At 34.9% G+C, this 26,669-nt stretch overlaps 1 protein-coding gene across 1 annotated transcript in view; it reads left to right on the forward strand.

Moving 5' to 3' along the window:
* Positions 1-1,877: 1,877 nt before the first annotated feature.
* LOC149785745 (tetraspanin-18B-like) overlaps positions 1,878-26,669 on the forward strand; it is a 79,272-nt gene continuing 54,480 nt past the window's right edge. Inside the window, exon 1 of the mRNA XM_089979646.1 lies at positions 1,878-1,980. The gene's annotated coding sequence lies outside the window, so the exon portion shown is untranslated. The remainder of the gene's footprint in view (positions 1,981-26,669) is intronic.

A 26,669-nucleotide genomic window follows, 5' to 3' on the forward strand; every position in this document is an offset into this window, starting at 1 on the left:
ATAGACCACGTGACGTCACAGACTGCTCTCTTCGGATTGGATGCGGGCTGACTGAATTTTGTCACGTGTGTTTGGATTGGTCAATGAACTCAATCCGTTTCAATCCTTCCTCTCCCTATAAATAAGCGCAGTTCAGCGCAATCACTCACCTGTTCTCGGAGCCTCAAGATGTGTACCGACGTTCAATCTTCCACCCTTGTGTCAACAATGATGTTCAGGACGGTCATACCCATGTATGTCCGATCCAAGTGGACTGTTGTCCACAGGACAAACACCAGTCTGTGGATACGTAGGATCTACGTAGAAAGACAAGGATGCCTCAAAAGAGTGCTGATTTACGGGCCAACAGTGAGACGCAGCCTAAGGACAAGAAAAAGACCAATGCGGTGCCCTTTATGTTAATGGATACATTAACATAAACCCATAGGCCCTTTTCAGGGCCACGCATATTTCTCGAAAAGAGAATGACTTTTTTCAATTGCCTACCCCTTTTTTAAATTTAAATTTAAATTTAAATTTAAAAAATTTAAAAAAAAAAAACCATATTAACAAAAATAAATCCCATGTTAAATTCCCCTTGTACGTAAAGTGACCCACGATTTATTCCCATGTTAAATTCCCCTTGTACGTAAAGTGACCCACGATTTATTCCCATGTTAATTCCCCTTGTACGTAATCTGACCCACGATTTTTCGCCATGTTAAATTTCCATTGTACGTAATCTGACCCAGGGGTCTCTGTAATGCTAATTTCCATTGTACGTAATGTATCCCTATTCACTACTTTTGTGTATCCCTATGTTGTTTACAGCTAAAACTTAAAACTCCTTTTATCCATTTTCTCTTCTATGATTGTATGTTTGTATGGGTGAGAGGGCATAGTAGTGTGTCTATAAACACTTTGTACCATTGTTTGTGTGTATATTTTTTTGTGTGAAACTGTGTTTAACGGCACACTTTTCGTTTGATTGCAGATTTGTATGTTTGTATAATAATCATAAATTGGGCGCTGGATTGTGTTGGTGTGTTTGCATAGTATATGTAACGTGCTTGATTAGTGGGATATGCATTTTGGATTGAAATCAAGAAAAGGTTTCTGGACAGTATCCTTGATTGTTTATGTGGTGTTTTAGATTGTAAAGGTTTGTGTTTTTACACTATAAACATTTTTTGCCCCCCCCCCCCCCATGTGATATCAGCGTGTAAACCTGGGATCATTTCAACAAGGGTCTATTCCAAACAGTGTTACTACTATGTATAACCCATTCGTTCGAGGTCAGCCACTTATTACAAGATCACCATCTGACCCCAGTGTTTAACATACGGACCATTTTAACATAGGATTTCCCACTGACCATCTTTTCATGTAACCCTATCTACATCAGAACCTTGACTAGCGAAGATGAGACAGTCTATGAACCTCAATGCCCACATACAACTAATGGCGAGTTATGCATAATTTTTGTGTGAAATATTAATTACAGTAATCTTCAAGTTAACTTAAAAGAAACTCCTGATGACAACTTGTTTAAGTAGCGACCAGTAACTCTGACATGGCTTTCTCAATTCGTTGATATTTCGACATCAGTTATCTTCTCTTGGATTAGTGCTGCTGCTCGTTTAGATCACGATGGGTTATTAACATTTGGTTATATTAAAGTGTTAGTAAATACAGTTTATTTCTTATCTGTGTATATATGCATATTAGCATTTTTTGGATGTATTTGAGATGTGTTAAGTTGCTATCTTCACCACATATTGAGGACATATATGTAAACCTAAATTAAATAAACTTTATTTCTTCTTCTTAAACAATGAGTTGTCTACCTTAACTAAAGTATGTTAGTACGATAGGTGTCACTCTTCGTTTATGAAAACACTATTCTTTCCACGCCCAGAGTTGATAAGCGTAGACCTGTTATTGTTACACCTGTATATTTTCGATCTTCACATCATTTTCGAAAAACCGGAGAATTCGCAGGTAAGAAAACGCCTTCTTTAATGAAAGGATTTTTAACTTAACATTTAAAACCGTTCATATTGAGTCCAGTGGTGATTTCTAGTTATTGTATCGTTAGTAGGCCTACTGTACTGCAACCGAATTTCTCGGATCATAATGCTGATCATGAAGTTAATTTTTATTCTGTTCTAACGACAGTAATGTACATACAGAATGCGTCACAAATTGCACGTTATTTGTGATTGTAAAGAACTGAATTATCTAACATAGACATCAAATCGTCTGACACCGCTTTGTTGACAGCTGAATTGTGTAACCTGTTTTCGATGTTTGACAGTTTTGTGTGTGGGGGGTAGAGAGAGAGTTACTGCATAATTATTAGAAATTAGCACTCCCGCATATAGGATATAGTAGGATATTTGAGGAAAATGTATAGTTATCATAGCTCAATGTACGAGAGTCTTAGTACATATCCTAGTACATGGTCAGCATTATACAGACATTTTTTCTTGTATAGAAAATTATAGCTGTGGTAGCTCAGCTGAGAGAGTATTAGACTTAAGTCTTAATCCAAGGGTCATTGGTTCGATATTTTTCCAGGACAGCCTGGTTATCAGCCTCACTGTGACCTTGGGAAAAGCACTTAGTTCTCCTTTCTTTAGCTTGATATAGCCAATAATGTTTTACATGTAGCCTGCAGTGCTGTATTATTGTGGTACTTAATGTTGTTATTGGTACATATTAAAACCGTTTTGCTGCATACTTATAATTTGTAAAGTTTCTTTGACTTTCCCTCTTTCTATTCCTATAAAAAAATCTTTGTCAATTGAAGCACGTAAATGTAAATAAAACAGCATATTGTGGCTGACCCAGATTAATGTACCATGGAGGAACAGCTCTATATTATCGCGGTATTTGCCTAACTTAGGATGGTAACATGCATGTATCATAATAAACGTAAACTTACCTATGAGAAGGAATGTCCACATTTTTCCTGGCAGAATATTTCCACAAAAAACAAAATGATCCAATGATGAAATCAAACACGCAAATCTAATTAAAGTTTAAATCCATGAATAACATAATTACAAATTAAAAACATTATTTAACTTAATATGAATTTTAAATGCAATGTGGGCAAAGAAATATAAATATATAAAATTATTATTATTGATATTATTATTATTGAAAAATATTACTTATTTGAACAAAGTTTGACTGTTTTTGTATTCCTATTTATTTACAATGAGTATGATCATAAGCAACATTTTGTAAAGTTTGGTCCATATTGGCTACCATGGAATGAAATTCCATGCTTAACCTTGTGAGGACATTCACATCACAATCCTTGTAACGCTCCCCTCTTTGTAAAGGGTGTGGGTTGATTGGCAGATTGTACCTTCTTTCAAAGTGTCTGCGTTATTCGGTTCTTGTTATCTAGGAGATGATCACCCTCATTGTTATTGCCCAGATCGAGTAAAGTTACAGGTAGAATAAATAGAGATCTGAGCAGATATATAGAACAGAATGCCTTGAGCCCCCATACATTAAAAATCAAAATTGAATCAATTCATAAACAATGGTGTTAATATACTACATCAGGAAGATACACTTCTTTTTGGAATAAATCTTTCACCAAATTTCAGAACACAAATATATTTATAAAAATAGCTGATCTGTTTACTGATACAATTAGTTCATCATACGATCGAGTGAACAATCAAAGTCCTTGCCTTTTACAGTTGCATAACCTCCTTAGCTCTGGTTCACTCCAAATTCACTGTATCAGTTCTCTGTCCTTTCACTATTTCTCTTCCTTCCTTCTCCTTTTTCTGTCCAACCTTCCTACTGTTTCGCCTCCCTTTGACCCTCAAACTTTGTGTGGGTAGGTGTATGTGTAAGGATGTAGATACACAGATACTTGGATACATCAGTGCATAGGTACATCTGAGGATACGTCTGTGAATACGTCTGAAGAGCTATTTTCACCTTTGAAAGCAAACAGATCAACCTAAATTTCTTGTCACTTGTCCTAGTGGGGATAGATCGTTACTCCACTCTCATTATCAGATCTTACTATTGGTATTGAAACAGATACCAAAGGCTATTTAATCAGGCCAAGCATGGCAGACCGAAACAAACCATGTTTCATAAGATTAATGTACTTCCTAATGGCTAATTCATCACTTTGCATTAACACATTAGACTTAGAAGTTCCGCTTTTGTCTCAGTTACATGAATGAATGAAATTCACTACCTGGCTTTACGTTATGTTCAGCGAATGCATACATTCAAGTCTTTAATATACATGAAATCACACTGCATGGTTTGAAAAAGTTCAATTTCAGTCAGTATGTTCACTTGGAGTCCCCTGTACCTTTACTCTTGCAGCAAAGCTTAAACTAATTAGATTTTTCGTTTGGGGTGGGGGGAGTATTTACAGCTAGGAAATTTCATGTGGAAAACATGCTTTTTATTTAGCATAACCAATCAGGATGAAATATATTTACCATCTTTTATAACTAGGCACCAAAATTGGGGTTAACTTGCCCTAGGTCTTCGAATAACTGTTTCTGGAATTTTTAAAGTTTGACAGTTCCACTTTGAAATCGAAGTTAGCTGTGTCCTCAATGCATAGCTGCCAACCCTCACGAATTTGGTGTGAATTTCACGACTTTTTCAGCGGTTCACGGATTCATGTCGCAAGCCAAAAATTCATGAATTCTCCAATCCTCAATTATTTTAAATCTTTAATAAAATAACCAATTTCCCGTTAAGCGCTAGTCGTGATATTCGGAGTTGCCTAAACGGTCCAGTACTGCTGGTCGCGATATTAATAGATCTACAGCTGATTAGTACAGTTAGCCCAGTAGCAAGCATTTTAGCATATTTTAATCTATATGTATAAGAGTAGTTTTACAAATGCTTTTGAGAGAAACTGGGGCCTAACCGGAATTTTGCTCCGCACATGCATCACCAACACTGATTTGAGTTACCATTCAGCATCACATGTAAGATCTTGAAAATGTCTTCACCACCAAGGAAAAAAGAAATGTATTACTCAAAAAGTGAAGCTTAATTTGGAATGTATCAAAAATTGGCCGTGAATTCTGCCATTAAACATTGATATTCATCTTGCTTTTTGCACACAGTGTGCCATCGCAGATATGATGTGAGGAAGCACATCGGTTACAAAAACACATAGAAGTTGGGGGAAATTAAGAATTCGCAGATTTCAGCTCTGGAATATTTTAAGCCATCGGCTGAAGATCTGCAGGCTACCAACGCTGAAGCATTATTTGTGAGTTTTCTTGTCGAACACAATCCACCTTTATCAGCTGGAGACCATGCTAAACATTTGTTCTGACAAATGTTCCCGGACTCGAAATTTGCTTCCAAATTTTCCTGTGGAAGAACCAAAAGTGCTGCAGCTCCTGTGCATGTCACAGCAACAGTGACAGCAAAAGAGTATTTTCTCTAGTGAGGAAAAATAAGACAGACTTTAGGGCCTCCTTAGCTGCAGAAAATTTGTCAGCAATTTTAGTCACCAAGATCAACCAGCAGGCATGAAGTCTGAACTGTTTAGAAAACAAATTTATGATCAATCAGTTGAAGAAGTTCAAGTCTGCCACATTATCATGTCTTGATAAATAAATATTTCTGCATATATGTAGTGTTTTAGTTTCATATTGCGAACTTGATATAGTGTAGTATTGACGGTCAGAGTGGATGGAGTTATTGTCATGGTATTTTTCACTAATTCATGTCCAAATTCATGATTTTTTTATCCCTATTTTCACTAATTCTGAGCCTGGAAGGTTGGCAGCTATGCTAATAGTCCATCTCTCAGTTAAGTAAACAAATGCTTACTTTAAAAATCTTTACCAACCAGACATTAGAAATCACTGCAGTATAGTGATTTAACAAGCGCCTGTCTCCATAAGTAAAATTAATTGTTCTCTGGCCCATATAATGTGCTTTCGTAGATTGGCAGAAATTTGCTCCCTCACAATCCTTATATGACTTATAATCATCAAACATCAGACAGTGAACTGAGTATATTTCGTAATCAAATTCAGTGTGGGTATAGCACGTTCAACAGGAGTTTTGTGTATGATGATCAAAGAAATTGCATGCACGTTACAAAAAATGTTCATTGTTTTTTCAATGTAAACTTATAAAAAATGCTGACATTTTAAAGGAAATTGTGCTATAAGATATTTGCATCCTTACTGGCTATAGCTATACATCTGTAAACAACCACTAGATGGCGTGTGTACAAAATTAATTGGAAAATCTCTCGTTTGCCACAAGAGTAAAGAGACAGTGATAATACAGAGTTGGAGTATACTGTTAAAACCCAGAAAAACAACAATCATTGTAACCTAAGAACAAAACAAAGTCGTGTTAATAGTTCACAAAGTTTTTAATGTCTATAGGTGATTTGTGTTTGTGTTATTTTTATTTTTAATGTAGTTTTAACAATTTTAGTCACATCTATAAATGATTTGATTCTAAATCATTTAGAAATGTAGATAATGGAATATATTGGTAAATGTTTTTTTCTGATATACTTTTTGTCTATATTTTATCCTGATGATATTGCTAATTAATCAGATATATGTACCATGATAAATTTAAGAATAAAAAATGAGCAACATTTTAAATGTCCGAAATTTATGGCGCTTCACACCCAAATTCATCTGGACAAAGGTAAAATACTGTTTTGCATCAAAATTTAGAAAAGTATTAATTATGATTAATTGGATTGAAAGTAAATTTGTAGTGCTATCTGTTTTGACATCTTTTAAATAATTCATCACTATGGTGTCTCCGATTTTTTGCTACAGGGCCGATTTGTGTATATATAAGTATTCAAACCAGAATGTGTATATATAAGTATTCAAACCAGAATGTGTCCATAACAAATTTTGTACCAGTTATTTAAAAATGTAGCAGAATATCTTTCCTGCATTTTGTAGAGGTGAATGTGGTTGTCACTCTCTCTATATGTGATATTTAATGTATTTAGTACTGGATAAAACTGATCACACTGGATAATTACAGTTATGATATATACTTGCTTATAAGTTGGGTCCAGCTGCATCTGCCATCACAGGAGAAATAAGTGTAACAGACAACATAGACCCTGATCTGCAGGTTCATTATGCGGTGGCAGATCATGGTCTGTGTTGGTTGTTTTTGGACTTGATTCATAATTGAGTATATACTGTACAATGCTAAATGTTAATAAAACTTCATGATCTAATTAAATTAATTGGGTCTTATCCTACAGAAAAAAGCCTTCATAGGAAAACAAACTGCCGTTTTTAAACATTCAGAGTTAATAAAGCAATGAATTAGTTTTTCTTTAGAATATAAACATATTTGTTGATACAGTTTTAAAAAGAATAAAATGATTCTCTGAGAAAGTCACCACTGGACACAGAAGTTAACAAAGGCATGAAAATATGTAAATTAGTTTTAAGTCTAGTCAGTGTTTGGGAATCCCTTTGAAGTCTTGCCAGTGCTTTGGAGGCTTATGTGGAAGTTGAATCATTGTATGGAAGCCTCCTTTTCTACCCCATCTTCTTCAGAGGCATCACACAACATTTTTGCATGTTTTGAAATCCCGTTATAGCCTCTTTGATTTTGAATACCACAGGGATAAGGGAACTAGGTGTGTTAGTGTGGGAGAAGCGGGGGTTATGGGGATATATTTATGTAAGCAAACATTCCATTGTTTAATATGCCTATGCAGCATTGTCCAGTACTTGTAGTGTCCCATTAATTTTTCCATATTGGCTATCCTTCATTTTCATTACTTGTATGTACCTTAATTATTGTCAGTTACTGACGTCTGTTTTGGCATCAGACTAGATTTGCTGCATTTCAGATATTTCCCAGAAACACTGGTATAATTGGAAATAAATAGCAGATTAACCATTTGGATGTATATGCATGTAAAGTGCTTATTATTGATTCATGACTGGCCTTCACATGTTTTGAGTTCCTGGTAGCCAAGTGGTCTGAGCAGCTTGCCTTTACAGATCATGGACAACTCACCTCTGTATGCATGGGTTTGAGCCTTGTCTCAGCCAGCATGGGTATTTTAGGAAGCTTGTTAGTAGCTTCCCAGGGATGGATGGTTCTTCCAGGGGTCTTCCTCCACCACACTGGGTGTCATATATAGCCTATCATGTACTGAAAAATGGCATTAAATCCACAAAACCAAACAAATCAAAATTGTTTTGACAGTTTACTTGCCTGACGCTGGGCACATGAATTTCGTATTTTAACTTGCCTATATAAATTTTGATCATGTATAAGAAAGTTACAGATTGTATCTGAGTTCTTCTTATCACATGTGTCATAAAATATGCTCTTCAGCCAGTCCTATAGGGCAAATACCCCAAATGTTTAATGTTTTATTTTCATGTCAAATTAGTTATGAGTCAGTGATCTAGTATCCTATCTTCAATCAAATAACCGTTGGAAGATCACTGTCAGTTTTCCTTTCAAAATAGTGCTTGTCAGATCATTGTGGTCATTTACTTGTAACTTATATAGCAGGACAGACAAATTAGATATTTAACTGATGATTTCTTTTATTATCTGGATAATAATTAACATAAATCTGTTACAACTACATAATTAATAAAAGAAGCAGCAGCAGTAGCATCTTCATAGTTAAGATATATATATATATATATATATATATATATATATATATATATATATATATATATATATATATATATATATATATATATATATATAAAATGTGTCCATTTATCACATACTTGTAATCCAAAGACACACATTACATTGGGAGTTTACACATATTCTCATGTGAAACATTTTCTTAGTATTTTTTTAACATGTTAATGACCATTTGTAGTTAGTATAACAACAAAAGATACATTGTTTTATGTTCCATTAAGTTAGTATTAAAACTTTTGTAGGGTAGAAACTGTAATTCTTTTAACATGTATGGACAAACAAAATTTTATTTCTTTATTTAAAATTCATAAATTATTTGGGAGCCAGGAAGTAGCTACACCATAACTGTTGATACTGTTTTGTATTAAATTTCATCATTGTCCCTTAATTTGCCAACTTTCTTGGAAAATTTGGCCTTCAGTGGTGATTCTGATGTATGGTAATCAGAAAACAAATTTTTATGTACAATGTCCTAATTATTCAGCATGTAGGGTTTGTAATGGATTAGTACATGCATGTACTTTCAAATATTGATTATGTCTTATATTTATATTTTGTTGCATTATTTTCATTTGCAATATATAATATTGATTCTTTATGCACCTTTTCTTTTATGTATGCTCTGTGGCAATCCAACTTAGGGTGACATCTGTACTTAGCACTTGATGTTGTTGTTGTAGGGTTTAATGCCATTTTTCAGCACAAGATAGGCTATACATGGCAGCCAGTATAACTGGTGGAGGAAGAAGCCTGGAAAACCCTGGGAAGAACCACCATCCCTCGAGAAGCTACTGGGAAGCTTTCTCACATACCCATGTTAGCCGAGCCCGAGACTCGAACCCACACAAACAGGTGAGATGGCAGGATACGGAGTGGTGAGCGCTTTGGACTACTTGGGTCCCCTCACTTGATGTCAAAGGAGAATTTTTTGTCCTTATGGTTGTTCTGATGATGCTGTTGCTATAATCTCTTGACAGTTACTGTCAGTGTAAATTCTTTCAAAATCTGATTTTAAGCAAACTTTGAAAGTGATGTTATATTGTGCAGCATTCCTAGACAACATACAAGAATCTGACTGCTAATTCTATTCCAGAAATGTTAGGCAATACAAAATAAAATATGTATATTTCCTGTTGCACTGTGTTAAAAATTAAGGTAGATAGGCCTATTTTTATTTTGTTACATTATATATTTTATAATGATTACTATATATAATGTACTAAGTACATGAAGTACTGGGCTAAACTAGCTCAGTTATATGCACATGTCAGTTTCGGGAAATTATTGGGGTGGGGTGTGGTTGTAAAATTTTGTGTGAATTATCATTTCAAACATTTTTTTATGGTGGGGATGGGTGTTAGGATCAGCAATGAAACACAAGGGTGGTTTACTGACCAGAAACACATTCTTTTTTTTGTTTTGCGGTATGTGAGATGCACATATGTTAATAATAAGTAATCAAATTATAAAGAGTCATTAATATAAATGCTGTATTTTTTGCCAGTTTATTTGGGTGCATGTGAGTGTTATCCTCCTAAAATAACAATTCACAAGAATCGCTAAACAGTAATCAAGTTTTATGACTGCCATTTTTGTTGTATCAGTGGCATGTGATTTGTACACAGGTTGGTCAGAAATAGAAATTTTGATTGTTTGTGTGTGTGATTTGGATTTTTAACGTAGCTTTAAAAAAAATCAGTCATATCGCTATAGTGTCTGCAGTGTGGCAGTTTATAGTGATGTCTAGCTCTGGGCCATCATGCCATTTGTACAAGTCTTTGGTATGTCTCAGACAGGTTTCAAACCCCCATCTGAGGTGACTGCCCTAAACACTTTTGCTATTGTCAGGCATGTTATTAAGGCTATTGTCAGGGATGTCAGTAGGATAAACTGGTATAGGATTTCAGTAATGTTCATTGACATTACAGCTGTTTATGCTTAACAACGCAACATAGACAAGAACTTGCTGATCCATAAATGTTACCTGAGGCTGGTTTCCATGTCAGTCATAAAAGACCATCTCGAGAGTGCTGAGAAAATACAGGTGTTTCCTCGCTTAATTCTGTCATCATATATTTGTAATTACAAATAAGCAATATATGTTAAGTTTATTTTGTCACATATCATGTAACATACTGGTTTATGTAACATCTTTACTGACATCCTCAGGAAGCATCCTGATCAACAGTAAACAACCTCTGATTGGTTAAATGATTGTTTTTGACAACAAAGTAGAAAGTGTGCCATGTGCAAACTGATTGTCGTGTGCAGCTGTTTGGTTTTTCTTTAAAAACAACTCCAAATTTTACATCTGTAACAGTGAAAGCAGACAGACACGGACAGTTTGTTCTGTGAATTGTAAATTTGTCAGATGTTGAATGTATATAAGTATATATAAGTATTTATTCAAAAGACAATATAAAATTACTTCATGAGGCACATCATGCTCTTTAATTTACTGAAATGATTATGTCGTGTGTAGGCTTGAATAAACAGTAACACAAGAAGGCGTGAAAACTTAAAGCTTTGAAAAATACAATAAGTTATTTCCCATGAAAAATTCTGTAAAAATTAAAAAAAATATGAACTTAGGGTTTTATAGAATCAAATCCAAAAATAATCCAAGAATAATCCAAGAATAAAATTTTAGTAGTCCTAATAACAAAATGTTCTACTGATTTTAAGTTCGAATTTCGACGAAGAATCCAAGATGGAAGACGATGACGTATGCTGCAATCTGAAGTGCTGAAGTCTAGAGTTCCTTGTAGAAACAAGAATTAACACTATGGTTTTACATATAAAAAAAAATCTTATAAGAACTCTCACTGATTAAGATTTACACATGTGCACATGTATTTTCCAGAAAAATAACAGAATTAATCCTTTTGAATCAAACTAATTTGAAATAACTCCAAACAGCACAACATACAGCTTCCAGTTCTACTGAGAATAACTCTCCCAAACTCTCCAAAACAGAGGGGTCATGTGATCATCTTCTTGAAGCTTATAGAAATTAGATACTTGTTCAAGATCACATCTATCCTGTGTGGCCCTGATGAAAACCAATCATTTTACTCTAAGAAATAAAATTTAAAAAAAATTGTTTACATCTTAAGTCCGAAGTCCCATCATGACCTTGACAACATCCAATCATTTAAAATAAAATAGAACTTGTTTACGTGGATGCTACATATTTTGAAACAAGGTCAGGATTTAGATCAACACTTGGTGTTTATAAACTAACAGTCAAGGTCAAACTATTTTTTGAAAAAAGTATGATCTCAAGTGAATAAATTTACATTACAATAGTATGTAATGAAAATATAAAAAAAATTGAAACTGAAAAACAATTAAATTGAAATAAAAATATATATATTAAATCAGATATAATTAAATCAAATATACATAACAGTTGCATCACATGTAACAGTGGGTTGATAAAAGTTAAATTTTTTAAGACTGCTTTTCCAGCCAGCAAAAAGCTAATTTAATATTTGTAATGTAGTCAAGTAATGTCCCATTTTAATCTGTCTTGAATGTAATGACAGAGGATATTAATAATAAACAACACATATTTTTATGTCAAAACTGTCTTTGTTTTCACAATAGCACAGGAGCATATATTATAAGTAATATTTATGAGAAATTAGTCTGAAAAGCTTTTCACAGCCTCTTTTTAACAAACTAACATCTGACAGTAGATTGTTTATATAACCATGTTATCTTTTTGTAGATGTTTGCGTGTTGGTTTCATAATTAACTTGCCCTAGGCAGTGGAATTTTAAAAGGACAGCATGGAAAGCTTACATGAGCTACGTGAAACTTACATGTAATATCTAAATACACAGAATAATTATTTCTATCTGTACAGGGGCCGATTGGGGACAGGTATAAAATTATTTTTGTGTTCCTGCTGGAAATTTTTTTGGAGGGGAGGGGACAGGAAGAGAGGCAGTTTTGGACAAAGGGATACATGTTTTGAAGCAACAGAGACTTTTGGGAACAAAAGGGCAGTTTATTGCAATGACTGGACTTGATGCATGTATTGAAATTTCAAATTTCATCTTTTTGAGTTGGATGGAGACAAAATCTCATGCATATTTGATCTTAAATCAAAATAACAGAAAAATAAGTGGAAGAAATTGAAAAGATTTATGTTACATTTTAATCTGGGAAGGGGCAGAGGAGAAGAATCTAGTAATCGCCATTCCTTCTGAATGGATGACTACATCAGCGTGGGTTTTGATGTTGACATGTTGTTGGCCTTAAATGTAAATGGTGCCAATCTGACTGCTTAGGAATGGGTGGTGATATCAACATGAGGTTCTCACTAAAAAAAACTTCTTTTGATATCTACTTGATCCTAAATGAAATTGGCACTGATCTGACATGCAGTATGTCCAACACATCGGCCATTTTGAATGTCATGCTATTGCTGCTTTTCCTGAATGGATGTACATATCAACATGGACTTACAAAAAGATTTCTTAGTCCTAAATGAAAATGATGCTGATCAAATATGGCCACCACATCTGTCATCTTGGAATATCACTACTCTTCTTGAATCGATGGTGATATCAACATGGGGTTCTCACTAAAAGACTTATTATGGTGTCTGTTTGGTCCTGAATGAAAATGGTGCAGAGCTGGCGTCCAATATGGCCATCGGGGCAGCCATATTGAAAATATTGTTATTGCTACTCCTACATGGATGGTCACATCAGCATGGGGTTTTCACTAAATACTTATTATGATGTCCAGTTGGTTTTAAATAAAAGTGGTGCTGATCTGACATCTAATATGCTTGAATACAGAGCCCACATACAAATCTGAACATTCATAAAATTTTAGAATTTCAAAGCAGGGCAGTTCTGTGGGTTGAAAATAACTACAATGCACCTACAAACTGCTAGTGTAACTGATACACAAAAGAAATTGCAATCCCATTAAGAGAGATCCTCAATTGGTTGTGCACAAACTTGTGGATATGTTGTCTTAATGCCATATAAGACAACAGACCAGTATGACCAGACATGTACTCAATTTCACCATCCAGGTTAATTACATTTCTCCTAAATGTATGGGCATATCAACATAAAATGTTCACTGTAAGACTTCTTATGATGTCTGATTGGGTCTAAATAGAAATGGTACTGATCTGTTATCTAGTATTACCTTCATGGTGGACATCTCGAAAACCTTGTCATCACTTCTCCTGAATGTATAGGGTTTTCACTCTAAGACTTAAGCACTGCTTCAGTGGCCTAGTGGTTAGAGTGTCCATCATGGAAGCGGGAGGTCGTGGGTTTGAACCCTGGCCGAGTCTTACCAAAGACTTACAAAAATGGTATTAACAGCTGCCTCGCTTGGCGCTCAGCATTAAGAGGTTAGTGTTAGGACTAGTCGACCTGGTGTCAGGATAATGTGAGTGGGTGGGACATCATGCTATGTCTCTGCGGCATGATGCTCCAGTGCTAGACATCACTATAAACTGCCACACTGCTGACATCGTAGTGATAGGACTGAGAAATTGTTAAAGCTACGTTAAAAATCCTAATCACACACACACACACTCTAAGACTTAAGATTCCTACCTGATATTGGATGAAAATGGTGCTGATATGATGCCCATTATTGCCACCAAATCTTGGTGTTGATACTTACTGGTATATTACAGTTTTACCTCATTTGTTGATATATCTGAAAATCTCAAAGGATATCACTTAAACTACTTTGTTGTTTGTTGTTTTTTTTTACTATCAAAATATTGCTTTTAGATTTTATCAAACTTAGAATGTGGTTATATCCTGACATTGTCTGAAACATGTCCAGTTATCTTTTCATATTAAGTGCAAGGCCAAAGGCAATGACAATACATTTTTTTATCAGGTGACCTGGTGACTTAATAAACATGTTGACTGAAACAGAAGAAACTACTTTTTTATATATTGGTATGCTGGAGTTTTTTTGTAAATTGGAGACTGTTTCAGTACACTACAGCTGAAAATGAAGAAATGAACTATCAGTAATGATGGATTCCTAAAATTTTCTCTCAGCTAGTTGAGCATTAGTCCTTTCATGGGATTCTTCTTTGCAATTGGAAGGGGAAAAAAGACAACAGAGGAAATTAATATAAATTGCAAACATCATCTATAATTTCCAATAAAAATGTGTACTTAACAACTACATGTAGGACTTCTAACACAAAATCAGAGAGCACTGTACTGTTATCATACATGCAACTTCTGCCACTGTCAGTTTAGTTGACTTATAAGCGAATATATATGGTATGTTGTGCCCAGTAAGTTATGTATTCCCATTGACTTGCTTATAAGTCGTGTTAAACTGCAAACAACAAAGATTGTGATCTGCCATAGCAGAATGCTCCTACAGATCAGGGTCTGTGTTGTTTGTTCTACTGATTGCTTCTATAAAACTGTACTGACCCAGATCTACTGGTGAATTATGCGATGGCAGACCTGGGTCTGTTCATTTTGCAGTTGGATTCATCTTATAAGTGAGTGTATACTGTAACTAAATTGAACTTTATCAAAAGCCAAATCTGTAGATATTAAGTTTTGAGGTTACGATGTCTGAAATTATAATTTTCCATGTTGAGAAACTTATAAATACATCCATGCACAAATAGGCTCTTTGCAGCCATCTTAACTGACCTTTTAGATCTCAGGAGAACACTGAAGAGCTTTCATAGCTCTATGTTTACAAATAAGTATTTTTCTTGTCTAAAAAAATAAATTCATAGTAATTGATAGGATACATGTAGGTAAATTGTGAAAGAAAAGATGACATTTATAATGCCAAATTTGTCTAGGTGACTCACTGATATCTGGTTGTTTGGTCAGTAGACCATTATCATTGCAGTAGTTGATTGACATACATGTATTCAGTATGCAGCCAGGTGAAAATAGGATGTAAAGGAAAGCAGTTGTAAACAACCAAGTCTGATGCACACCTTCACCTTATGACACACACCTTCACCTTATGACGCACAATACAGTTATCTTCATTCATACCAGCTAAATCTAGATCATACAATAATCAGAGAAGCTGTAAAAACGTGTCTGTTATAATGAAACCTTTACGGACGCAATGGCCATATAAACCCATAATGCGAAGATTATTTACAGGCCATTTTCTGCCCATGTTACGTAGATGGTAGACAACCTGGCAGTTTCTTCAATAAGGCTTCCACCATAATTTGCCGTTTCAGAAATAGTAAGATGAGGCAGATTCAGCATATGAATTTCAAGTAGTGATATAGATATATGCTTGTTTTGAGTTCTTTATGTACAGGGTATGTTTTACAATATTTTCTTGACAGTCTAGGAATTTATTTAAACTTCAAACATAATATACATTGAATAGTAAATATGTAAGCATTCCACCAATATAGCTGCCAGTAATGTCATGCTGTTATGCAGGGAAATGGACATGGAGTGGAGATTATACATATATATATATATATATATATATATATATATATATATATATATATATATATATACACCAATTAATAGTCTATGTCATTTAATGGGAATGACATAGCTCCAGCAGCTGCTGACAGTTTTAACTGCTTGTCTGTTAACATACTGTATCTACTTGCATATGAGTCCAACTGCAAAATGCACAGATCCAGATCTGCTATCACATAACGTGCTGGTAAATTTGGGTCTGTGCAGTTTGTTAGGAGTAAACAGTAGAACAAACAGCATAGAGATTCTGATCTGCCAGTACATTATGTGACAACAGATCAGGGTCAGTGTTGTTTGCCATTGGATCCGACTTATGAGTGAGTATATACAGTATACCATACAACAGCTAATTTATGTACAGTAATTCTTTCATTATGATTTGAAGGAATGTGTGGTATATTGTTAAGGTCAGTTGTTGTTTCTGAAGTGTCACAAAGTTTTCTGTGTCTTCTCCTATATTAAATTAGGTATGTCCGATTTTTTGACAGACCATTTGAAGCTCACTGGGGTGGGGATAGGATTTTCTTTCCAAGCAAGATATTTTTTTCTTCTTCTCAAGATACTTTGTTAAGGTTCATGTATTTGGGAGCTTGAGATTTTTGCAAAGAAATCCCAGTTACCACCTGCTCCCCGAAATGATAGGGTTTGCCATGTTATATATAAACTATTGCAATTTACATGCATAATAAAAACATTCATGTATATTTATGTCCTCTACATATTTTAAATGTTATGAACAATGTATATGTAGGAAAAAAGCCAACAGGGTCTGTTCTAGAAATGAATATTTCGGAGCAAATCCCCTTCATTTTGAAAAAAGGAGTAATTTTCTTAAAATATAGGGTATAATTATGATGTAAACATGTTAGAGCTTGAAAAATTTTGATTTTTAAGAAAAATATTTTAGAAATTAGCTTGAATTCTGCAAATGTGGATCCTATAATAGACCATAAGTCAGTAATGTCTGTAAATCAGTATAGAAATGAAGCCAGCTGATAAAGTCGATGAAGATGAATAAAATTCTATTGGGATGTTAATTATTGACGCATTTTGAAGATTCTTCCATAACATATTTGAGCTTTACAAAGCAGAACTATTTATGATTTCTAAATGTACCCTAAAACGTTTTGTATAAAACTTCTCCAGAATTAGGATCCATCAGATCTTTTCTGTAAGATATGGTTATTACATTAACCTACAAGCAGGCATGGCACATTGGTTAATGTGCTGGACTGGCAAACCGTTGCAGGATTGAAACCTGCTGTTGGATCAGCCTGGGTCAGCTCCCTTGGTCTGTTCTAGGGTAAGGTCCTTTACTCCAATTGCCTCAGCACTAAATTACCTGCTTGTGTTGGGGCCCCTAGTGGCCGAGTGGACAAAAGCGCTCACCATTATGGATCACTGCCATCTCACCTCTGTCGACATGGGTTCGAGTCTCGGATTCTGCCAATGTGGGTAGGTGAGAAAGCTTGCCAGTAGTTTCTCATGGGTCGGTGGTTCTAGTGGCCGAGTGGTCAAACGTGCTCACCATTATGGATTACTGCCATCTCACCTCTGTTGACGTATCAGATTCTGCCAATGTGGGTAGGTGAGAAAGCTTGCCAGTAGTTTCTCATGGGTCAGTGGTTCTTTCCGGGGTTTTCCTGGGTTCTTCTTCCACCATTTGTACTGGCCACAATGTATAGCCTATCTTGTGCTGAAAAATGGCATTAAACCCAACAACAACCTGCTTGCGTTGTTGTGCCTTAAAACTACAAATCAGTAAACTAACCTACAGATAGCCCCATTAACATTATAAACTAACCTACAAATAGCCCCCATAATCATATAAACTAACCTACAAATAGCCCCCTTAACCTTATAAACTAACCAACAAATATCCCCCTTAACATTATAAACTAACCTGCAAATAGCCCCTTTAACATTATAAACTAACCTGCAAATAGCCCCCTTAACTTATAAACTAACATACAAATAGCCCCCTTAACATTTTAAACTAACATACAAACAGCCCCCTTAACATTATAACTAACCTTCAAATAGCCTCCTTAACATTATAATCTAACCTTCAAATAGCATCCTTAACATTATGAACTAACCTACAAATGGCCCCTTTAACATTATAACTGACATACAAATGGCCCCCTTAACATTACAAATTAACCTACAAATAGCCCCCTTAACCTTATAATCAAAACTTTAAATAGCCTCCTTAACATTATAAACTAACCTACAAATAGCCCCTTAACATTATAAAGTAACTTACAAATAGCCCCCTTAGCCTTATAAACTCACATTCAGATAGCCTCCTTAACATTATAACCTAACCTACAAATGACCCCCTTATCATTATAAACTAACCTGCAAATGGCCCCCTTAACTTTGTAAACTAATCTACAAATAGACCCTTTAACATTATAAACTTACGTACAAATGGCCCCCTTGACAGATTATTATTGGTATCTCCATAAAGGCCATTAAAAAAACCCCCGTTAATTTCTGTCCCCTGATCCAGAAGTTCTGTTCCTTGCTTGGAATATAGTTATTGAAGATTTTGCTGTTTTCATCTCTGCATATTTAAATAATTTGAAATATTTGGCATTGACAGTTTTTGGAAAAATATATTCACAGGAAGTGTGGGGAGAAAGTAAGCTGCCACAAGGTGGAGTGTCTAATGTTTTGGCATTGTCTGCCTCTGTGTATATACATCTATCTGTGCATCAGTGATTTTTTTTATTTCTGCTCGATAACTTGTTTGACACGTCTACCTTTACCAAATTTGAATAGCTAGCACTCTGTATAAGGAAGAAGCCTGTTGATTTTCAAGTGAAAATGTCAAATGTCAGGGTTACTATGACTGAAAAAAAATGGTTTTTACACAGGATCAATAATTCTACATCACAGACATTTTCCAGACTTTGAGAATAGATTGCACTTGTGGAAAGGCTTGGGGTCAAACAGTAGAAGGTGAATGTCACTGGCAGGAAAATGAAATATGGTTTCTGCACAAAAGCTTTGGTTCTTGACCATTTACACACACAAAAGTTTGTTAATTAATTAATTAGACTTCAGGTCAGTTCAAAACCTGTTGACTTTAATGTCAAAGGTCAAGGTCATTGGTTGAAAGAAGAAATGGGTTTTGCATAATAACTTTTATTTTAAGCCACATAATATGACAGACATTTGTGCAGGGTTTGTAGTAGAAGTATTGACAATGAAAGGGACCTTTTTGATTTTGGGGTCAATATGTTAAATGTCAGGGTCATTATAACTGAAAGAAAAATGAGTTTTACAAGATAACTTATGTTGTTGATGAATCATTATAGTTGGCTTGCACTTATGGTGGGAAAGAAACCTACAGATTTTGGAGTCTAAAAGATCAAAGGCTTTATGTGTAAAATGAAAGTAATGGTTTCTGTACAATTCATTTTGTTCATTACTGTATACATTGACCAACTTGTTGGGCAATAATCAACAGTCGGTCATACCCAACTGTTGGCTGTGTAGAGAATTATATAAACATTTTGTGGGTGTATGATGCATTGTTAAAGGTACAAAGATAGTAAATTCAGTACTTTCATTTTAAACCAGTTTGCTCAATTCCATTGGCATTTTTTTGCCCTGGTTTAAAGATAGGCTTTACACAGGGATCAATAGCTTCTCATTCATGCCTGGGATTGAATAGTAAGATGTATGCAGTTACAAAGTAATGTTGCTTCTTTACCCATCGATCTTGTAGTCCAGTCAGAGTTGTAATGCCACTTCTGGTATTGTTAACTTCAACTTAAAAATTGAGAATCATTCTTTGTGTCTTGTACAAATCTCAGTTCACTTTTATAACAAAAAAGAAAACATTGAAGACATGTCACTTGTGCATAATAAAATGGAAGAAGTCTTGATTATAATTACAGTATTCGTATAATAGATGTGCACCACAGAAAAATTGTAGGTGGATTATTTTTATTTTTATCACCATTACTCTAGAACAGCTGGTCATATCAACATTTACCTGACATTTTCAATAGCGTGAATATCTTTTATTATAATTGTCTTAAATTACGAGAATGCCAATCTGACCCTCAGTAATGTCACCATGGTGGAAATCTTGAAAATCTTGCTGTTGCTAATTTTCTGAAGGATATATAGCCAAGTTCGGTAAGTGCATCTTGAAATTATGCCCCTTGACGTGCTCTCCATTGTCGACAATAAGAAAAGTACAAGCCGCCACTTCCAGGGAGCAGTTTCCAACAATGGCTAGGATACTTATTAAATAGATTGCCATTTCTTTTATGTGTTGTGTTGATAGACGAACACACATGAACACGTCATACATCACTATTTAAAGAGGGGGTGAGCAATATGAGTTGCATGCTTTCTCAGCCGCAACCATGGGTAATAATTATCAATCTCCTGAGCACAAAACTCCAAATCAAGACTAACATTTTCAGATTGTATAAATTTTATTTAAATGGATGCTTACATAAAATATATCAATACTTTTATGAATGTTATGTATGGTTATTGTGGAAATAATCGTCAAAAATTAGAAAAGAAATGCAAATAACTTTGATTTCATTTTTATGTAAAATGTTGTATTATGAATATCCCTCTTTAAATGTAATCAAAAAAAGATGTATTGAAGTAGTACTTAGTTCTTAATGGTTTTTAATACAATGCACACATAAATTTATTCTAGAAATCACAATTTAAGGGAACATGAATTGAACAGCATAAAAAATCTGAAAATACTATTTCAATTCTTCTTTTCTTTTCTTTTAAAAGTATCCAACTAACGTAGACATTAATTGTTTTGACAATACTGAATTATGCATCACCTAATGGTTTTAAGTCTTTCCCTAATTTAATATGACTAGTAAAAAAAGGTATAATTAATATATTCAGTTGCATAACTTCTCAGAGTGCAAATATTAAAGTTGTTATCTGATTTGCCTGTATCTATTTGACCGTGTGCAATTCCATCTATATAGTTGTCACCGAGATGGCAAAAAACAAAGTTTGGTATTTCCCCAACAGGTTCATATATATTTTATTTCAATCTTAATATATATTAGTTTTCTTCAATGTACTCGCATAAATTCTAACCCCATATTTCTTCACAAGCTTGCTATGTTATTGTTGTTGTTATGGGTAATTTGTATTTTCAAGATTTAGTTATTCATTACCAGAAAGGAAGGATAAGTGCTTTGGCAAATTTATAAATGACATTTGTTTCTCTCTTTGTCCCACATATTTAAAATTTACAGTCCCTCAAGTTTTTGCAAACTTTCCATCATTTGAAACAAAACTAGGGTAAACATTTATGTAAGCAAACAAACTACACATACAATTCTACTAAAATACACTTTAAATCTAGTTCAAAGGTTCATGTTATTAAGCGTGAAGTCCAAATTGTTTGAACGTGATACAGTTTGATAGCAATAAATTAATATGTTTCATTGCAGTTGACTCATAAATCTTAAAAGTAAGAGCAAATGAAACATTTTACAATTTATTTCCTGCTGAAAGACGATTTCAAAAGCATCAAAAGCCACATAGAGGTGAGTTATGTAATCATTGATTACATGTAGATGTAGTTTGTTGAAATGAACATAATGTTAATCTTACCTTAGAAATCGCCACCATGGTGGCCATGTTTAGAATCTTGGTAATGCTTCTCGTCATTAACAAATAGCCATCTTGGCTAGTGGTTTTATAACATGAATGTTGGAAATAAGCAGATGGCCATAAATACAGAGTGGTGTTGACATGACATGCCAATGTGGCCACAACAGTGATCAGCATGAAAACCTGGATAGGGGCCAATCATTTAGTACATATGCAAAAATCTGGCAAAGCTTGACCCCTCCCCCCTCCCTGTACACATGCATACTTTTTAATTTAAAAAAACACCTGTGTATGTTTGCTTGACGCACCCCAACCCCCAATTCTATAGAACTGCCTATATTTAATCCAGGCAGAAATGATCAAGGATTAATAATATTAACGTGTTTAATAAAACAGATAGTTTACCAACGTTGAATGTCTGCCTGCATCAAAGAAATAAGCTGTATAACTTTAAAAAGTTTGTCTAGTGTCTGATACAATTCAAATGCAGACTGAACCCAATCAAACAGGTTAAGTATTAGACAAATTATTATTGAGGCCCTCTCCCATTTCCTGTGCATACGTACATTAGCAGTAGACCCCCCCCCATACGCAAGCATATGCATTTGGGTTAATCCCCTCCCTGCTCCATGGGTATGTACTAAATGGACGGCCCCATTCACCTTCTGAATGCATAGATGGCAGCCATTCCAGTTTTGGTGAAATAATGCTCATCTTTAAGCTCAGATTATGCCATTACACTCAATTCTGTCTGACTCTTTTATTTTTGTCAAAATTTTCTTTTATTTGTTCAAACTGTAAGAACAGTTTGCCTAGATCATTGAAATGCCTTTCATGTATACCGTATGTACTTGTTGATAATTTGAGTCAAACTGCTAACAACAAAAGATCCTGATCTGCAATAGCACAATGTACCTTCAGATCAGGGTCTTATTAATGGACCATAAATAGTATACAGTACATACACTGTATTAAGAGTACTGGACCATAAATAGTATACAGTACATACACTGTATTAAAAGTACTGGACCATCAATAGTACACAGTACATAATATTAAGAGTACTGGACCATAAATATTATACAGTACATATACTATTAAGAGTACTGGACCATAAATAGTATATGGTACATTCTTTGTATTAAGAGTACTGGACCATAAATAGTATACAGTACATTCTTTATATTAAGAGTACTGGACCATAAATAGTATACAGTACATACACTGTATTAAGAGTACTGGATCTTAAATAGTATACAGTACATTCAATGTATTAAGAGTACTGGACCATAAATAGTATACAGTACATAATATTAAGAGTACTGGACCATAAATAGTATACAGTACATATACTGTTAGGAGTACTGGACCATAAATAGTGGGGCTCCGAGTGGCCAAGTGGTCTAAAGCGCTCACTGTTACGGATCACTGCCATCTCACCTGTCTGCATGAGTTCGAGTCTCAGGCTCGGCTAACGTGGGTACGTGAAAAAGCCTGCCAGTAGCTTCTCGTGGGTTGGTGGTTCTTCCCGGGGTTTTCCAGGGTTCTTCCTCCACCAATTATACTGGCTGCCATGTATAGCCTATCTTGTGCTGAAAAATGGCATTAAACCCTACAACAATAACAACAACAACCATAAACAGTACACAGCACATACTATTAAGAGTACTGGACCATAAATAGTATGCATACACTGTATTAAGAGTACTGGAGCATAAATAGTATACAGTACATTCACTGTATTAAGAATACTGGACCATAAATAGTACACAGTACATAATATTAAGAATACTGGACCATAAATAGTATACATTGTATTAAGAGTACTGGACCATAAAATAGTACATAGTACATACTATTAAGAGTACTGGACCATAAATAGTATACAGTACATAAACTATTTTGAGTACTGAATCATACAAAGTATACATAATCTGTATTAAGTATACTAGACCATAAATAGTATGTATATATATATATATATATATATATATATATATATATATATATATATATATATATATTAAAAGTACTAGACCACCATAAATAGTATACATAAATATACTCTATATTCAGACTACTAGACCATAACGTACTTCCAGTAGGAGTCATTTGGTTAGTGGTGGACTGGGAATGTGTCATCTCTAGATTGCTGTTTTGACAGTGGCAATACACACCCATGTTTTAATTAGTGATATCAAAGAAAAGAAACTGTGAATTCCTGCAAATTCTTTTGTCCAATTCAGAGTTGGTCCATTTGAAGGACAGTTTTTTCCCTTTAATATATGAAGACAAGTGATGATGAAGTAGTGTGCTGGAGGATGTGGGTTGGAGATGATTGTGGACAGGGGGGCAAGATTTCAGGGACATACCAATGTACCGCTAAGCCTGTAAACCAGCACTCACATGCATCTCTGTCAAAAGTTAAAAGTCATGGTAATTATGATAATACAAGAACCCTATTTTTCATGGTACACATAAATTGCGATAGTGTGCTACAAACACAGTTACTGTAGTTACTTAGTGAAAACTGGACCTTTTTGGCAAGTATAGGGTGACAAAAGCCGGACAGTGATAAATAAGTATTTTATAAGACAGCTCATCAAGTACTTTGTATACCTGATTTGCATGTACTGGAGACTTCATGTAAAAAAAAAGCTTTCCAGTAACTTTCCATGGGTTGATGGTTCCGACCAGGGTTTCCCTGGTTCTTCCGCCACCAATTATACCGGCTGCCATGTATAGCTTATCTTGCACTGAGAAATGGCATTAAACCCAAAGCAACAACAGTAATTTTACTGGAATAACATACAGTATAAACCATAATTTGAATTATTTATCCTTCACATCGTGCAGAAATGAATGGGAACAAGTTATTGAATTTTAATTCAAACAAAAATTAAATTTGTTTATCCAAAACTCAAGTTCTTCCAAGACTAAAGAAATGTGGAAAAACAGTTTTGTGAAGAATAGTTCATTACCATATATACTCACTTTTAAGATGAGTCCAACTGCAAACTGCACAGACCCACATTTGCTGACACATAATGTGCTGGCAGATCTATGTCTGTGTAGTTTGTAAGGAGTAATCAGTAGAACAAACAACATAGACCCAGATCTGCATGTGAACTATGCTGTGGTAGATCAGGATATTTGTTTCTTGCAGTTTGACTTGACATATAAGTGATTATATACAATATATTCCTATGTTCTTCTTATTTAGGTGATTGTATCATGAGAGATAATCTGTTGTTGTTGTTGTTGTAGGGTTTAACGCCATTTTTCAGCACACGATAGGCTATACATGGTGGCCAGTATTAATGGTGGAGGAAGAAACCGGGACAAAACCGGAAAGAACCACCGACCCACGATAAGCTACTGGTGAGCTTTCTCACATACCCACATTAGCCGAATCCGAGACTTGAACCCATGCAGACAGAGGTGAGATGGCAGTGATCCGGAACGGAGAGCGCTTTAGTCCACTCGGCCACTTGGGGCCCCGAGATAATCTGTAAGGAGTTATTCATTTTGCAATAAAATTCACCAAGTTTGTTGTAGAAATTGATTGATAAAGTCACCAACATGATATAGAGAACAGGATCACAACTACATTGTACATGTATTTATGGAGAGTAATGGTGGTTCAGTAGTTAGCATGCTGAATTGAAAGGATGTGGGTTCGAATCCTATCATTGGATCAGTCTGGGTCAGCTACTGTGGTGTGTCCTTGGGCAAGGCACTTTGCCCTAATTGCCTTTGCACTAAATAACCTACTTGTGTTCATGTGCCATAAAGCACAGAATAAACCCACATCCAAAACATGTATTTACATTTGAATTACTGTGAATTTATTCCATTTCATGAATATCAGCTTTTTGCAGTCTTGTACAAAAATTAATTTTCATTGCTGCTTTATTTCATGGCTTGAGAAGGAGTTGTATTATTTCCATTGATCGTTGTTCATTGTTTCTTATTAAATTTGAGGCTTATAGCAGTTAAATTGGTGCCACACAACAACAGCAACAAAAATGGATTCACAGTATGGAAGCTCAAATTAGTGCCCCATGAAGAAAAGACAGATCACAGAATGATTTAAATTGATGTTAAACAAACAGAAAAAATTACCCATGAAGAAGAGCAGATTCACAGTATGAAAATTCAAACTGGCAAAGAATGAATTAGATTTACAGTAAGAATGCTGCATGAATTAAAGTAGATTGACATTATGAACAGAATTTATTGGTTGAATTATGATCAGCTTAAGGTTGATACTGATTGATGAATATATCCATTTTCACTTAGCCCATGGTCAGCTGTTGACCACTAAGGCTTCTGCGACTTACTTGCATTAGCAGAATGGTCCACAAGATCACTTCATGTCTGGCAATACAGTACATGTGTACAGTAATCTCCTTGCCTTTAGGTGCAAAAGTATTCAGTCTTGTTGACCTGTGTCAAGATTAACTGTCTGCCAGGTAAATTACTGTCTGTTATTTGAGCTGTGCCATCTATGGTGTTTCCCTTTAACTTCATCTGTGCATCAGAGGTCCTAACATTTTTAATTTCATCTCTAGTTCTGACACTAAGGTTTATTTTAAACTCATTATGACCCCAGTTCTGACACCAAGGTTTGTTTTATACTCAGACCCAAGTTTAGACACCAAGGTTTGTTTTATACTCAGTCTGACCCCAGTTCTGACACCAAGGTTTGTTTTATACTCAGTCTGACCGCAGTTCTGACACCAAGGTTTGTTTTATACTCAGTCTGACCCCAGTTCAGACACCAAAATTTGTTTTATACTCAGTCTGACCCCAGTTCTGACACCAAGGTTTGTTTTATACTCAGTCTTACCCCAGTTCTGACCCCAA

The sequence above is a fragment of the Sinohyriopsis cumingii genome, chromosome 13 (assembly GCF_028554795.1).
Source record: "Sinohyriopsis cumingii isolate HCF-2022 chromosome 13, ASM2855479v2, whole genome shotgun sequence".
Classification (NCBI taxonomy): domain Eukaryota; kingdom Metazoa; phylum Mollusca; class Bivalvia; order Unionida; family Unionidae; genus Sinohyriopsis; species Sinohyriopsis cumingii.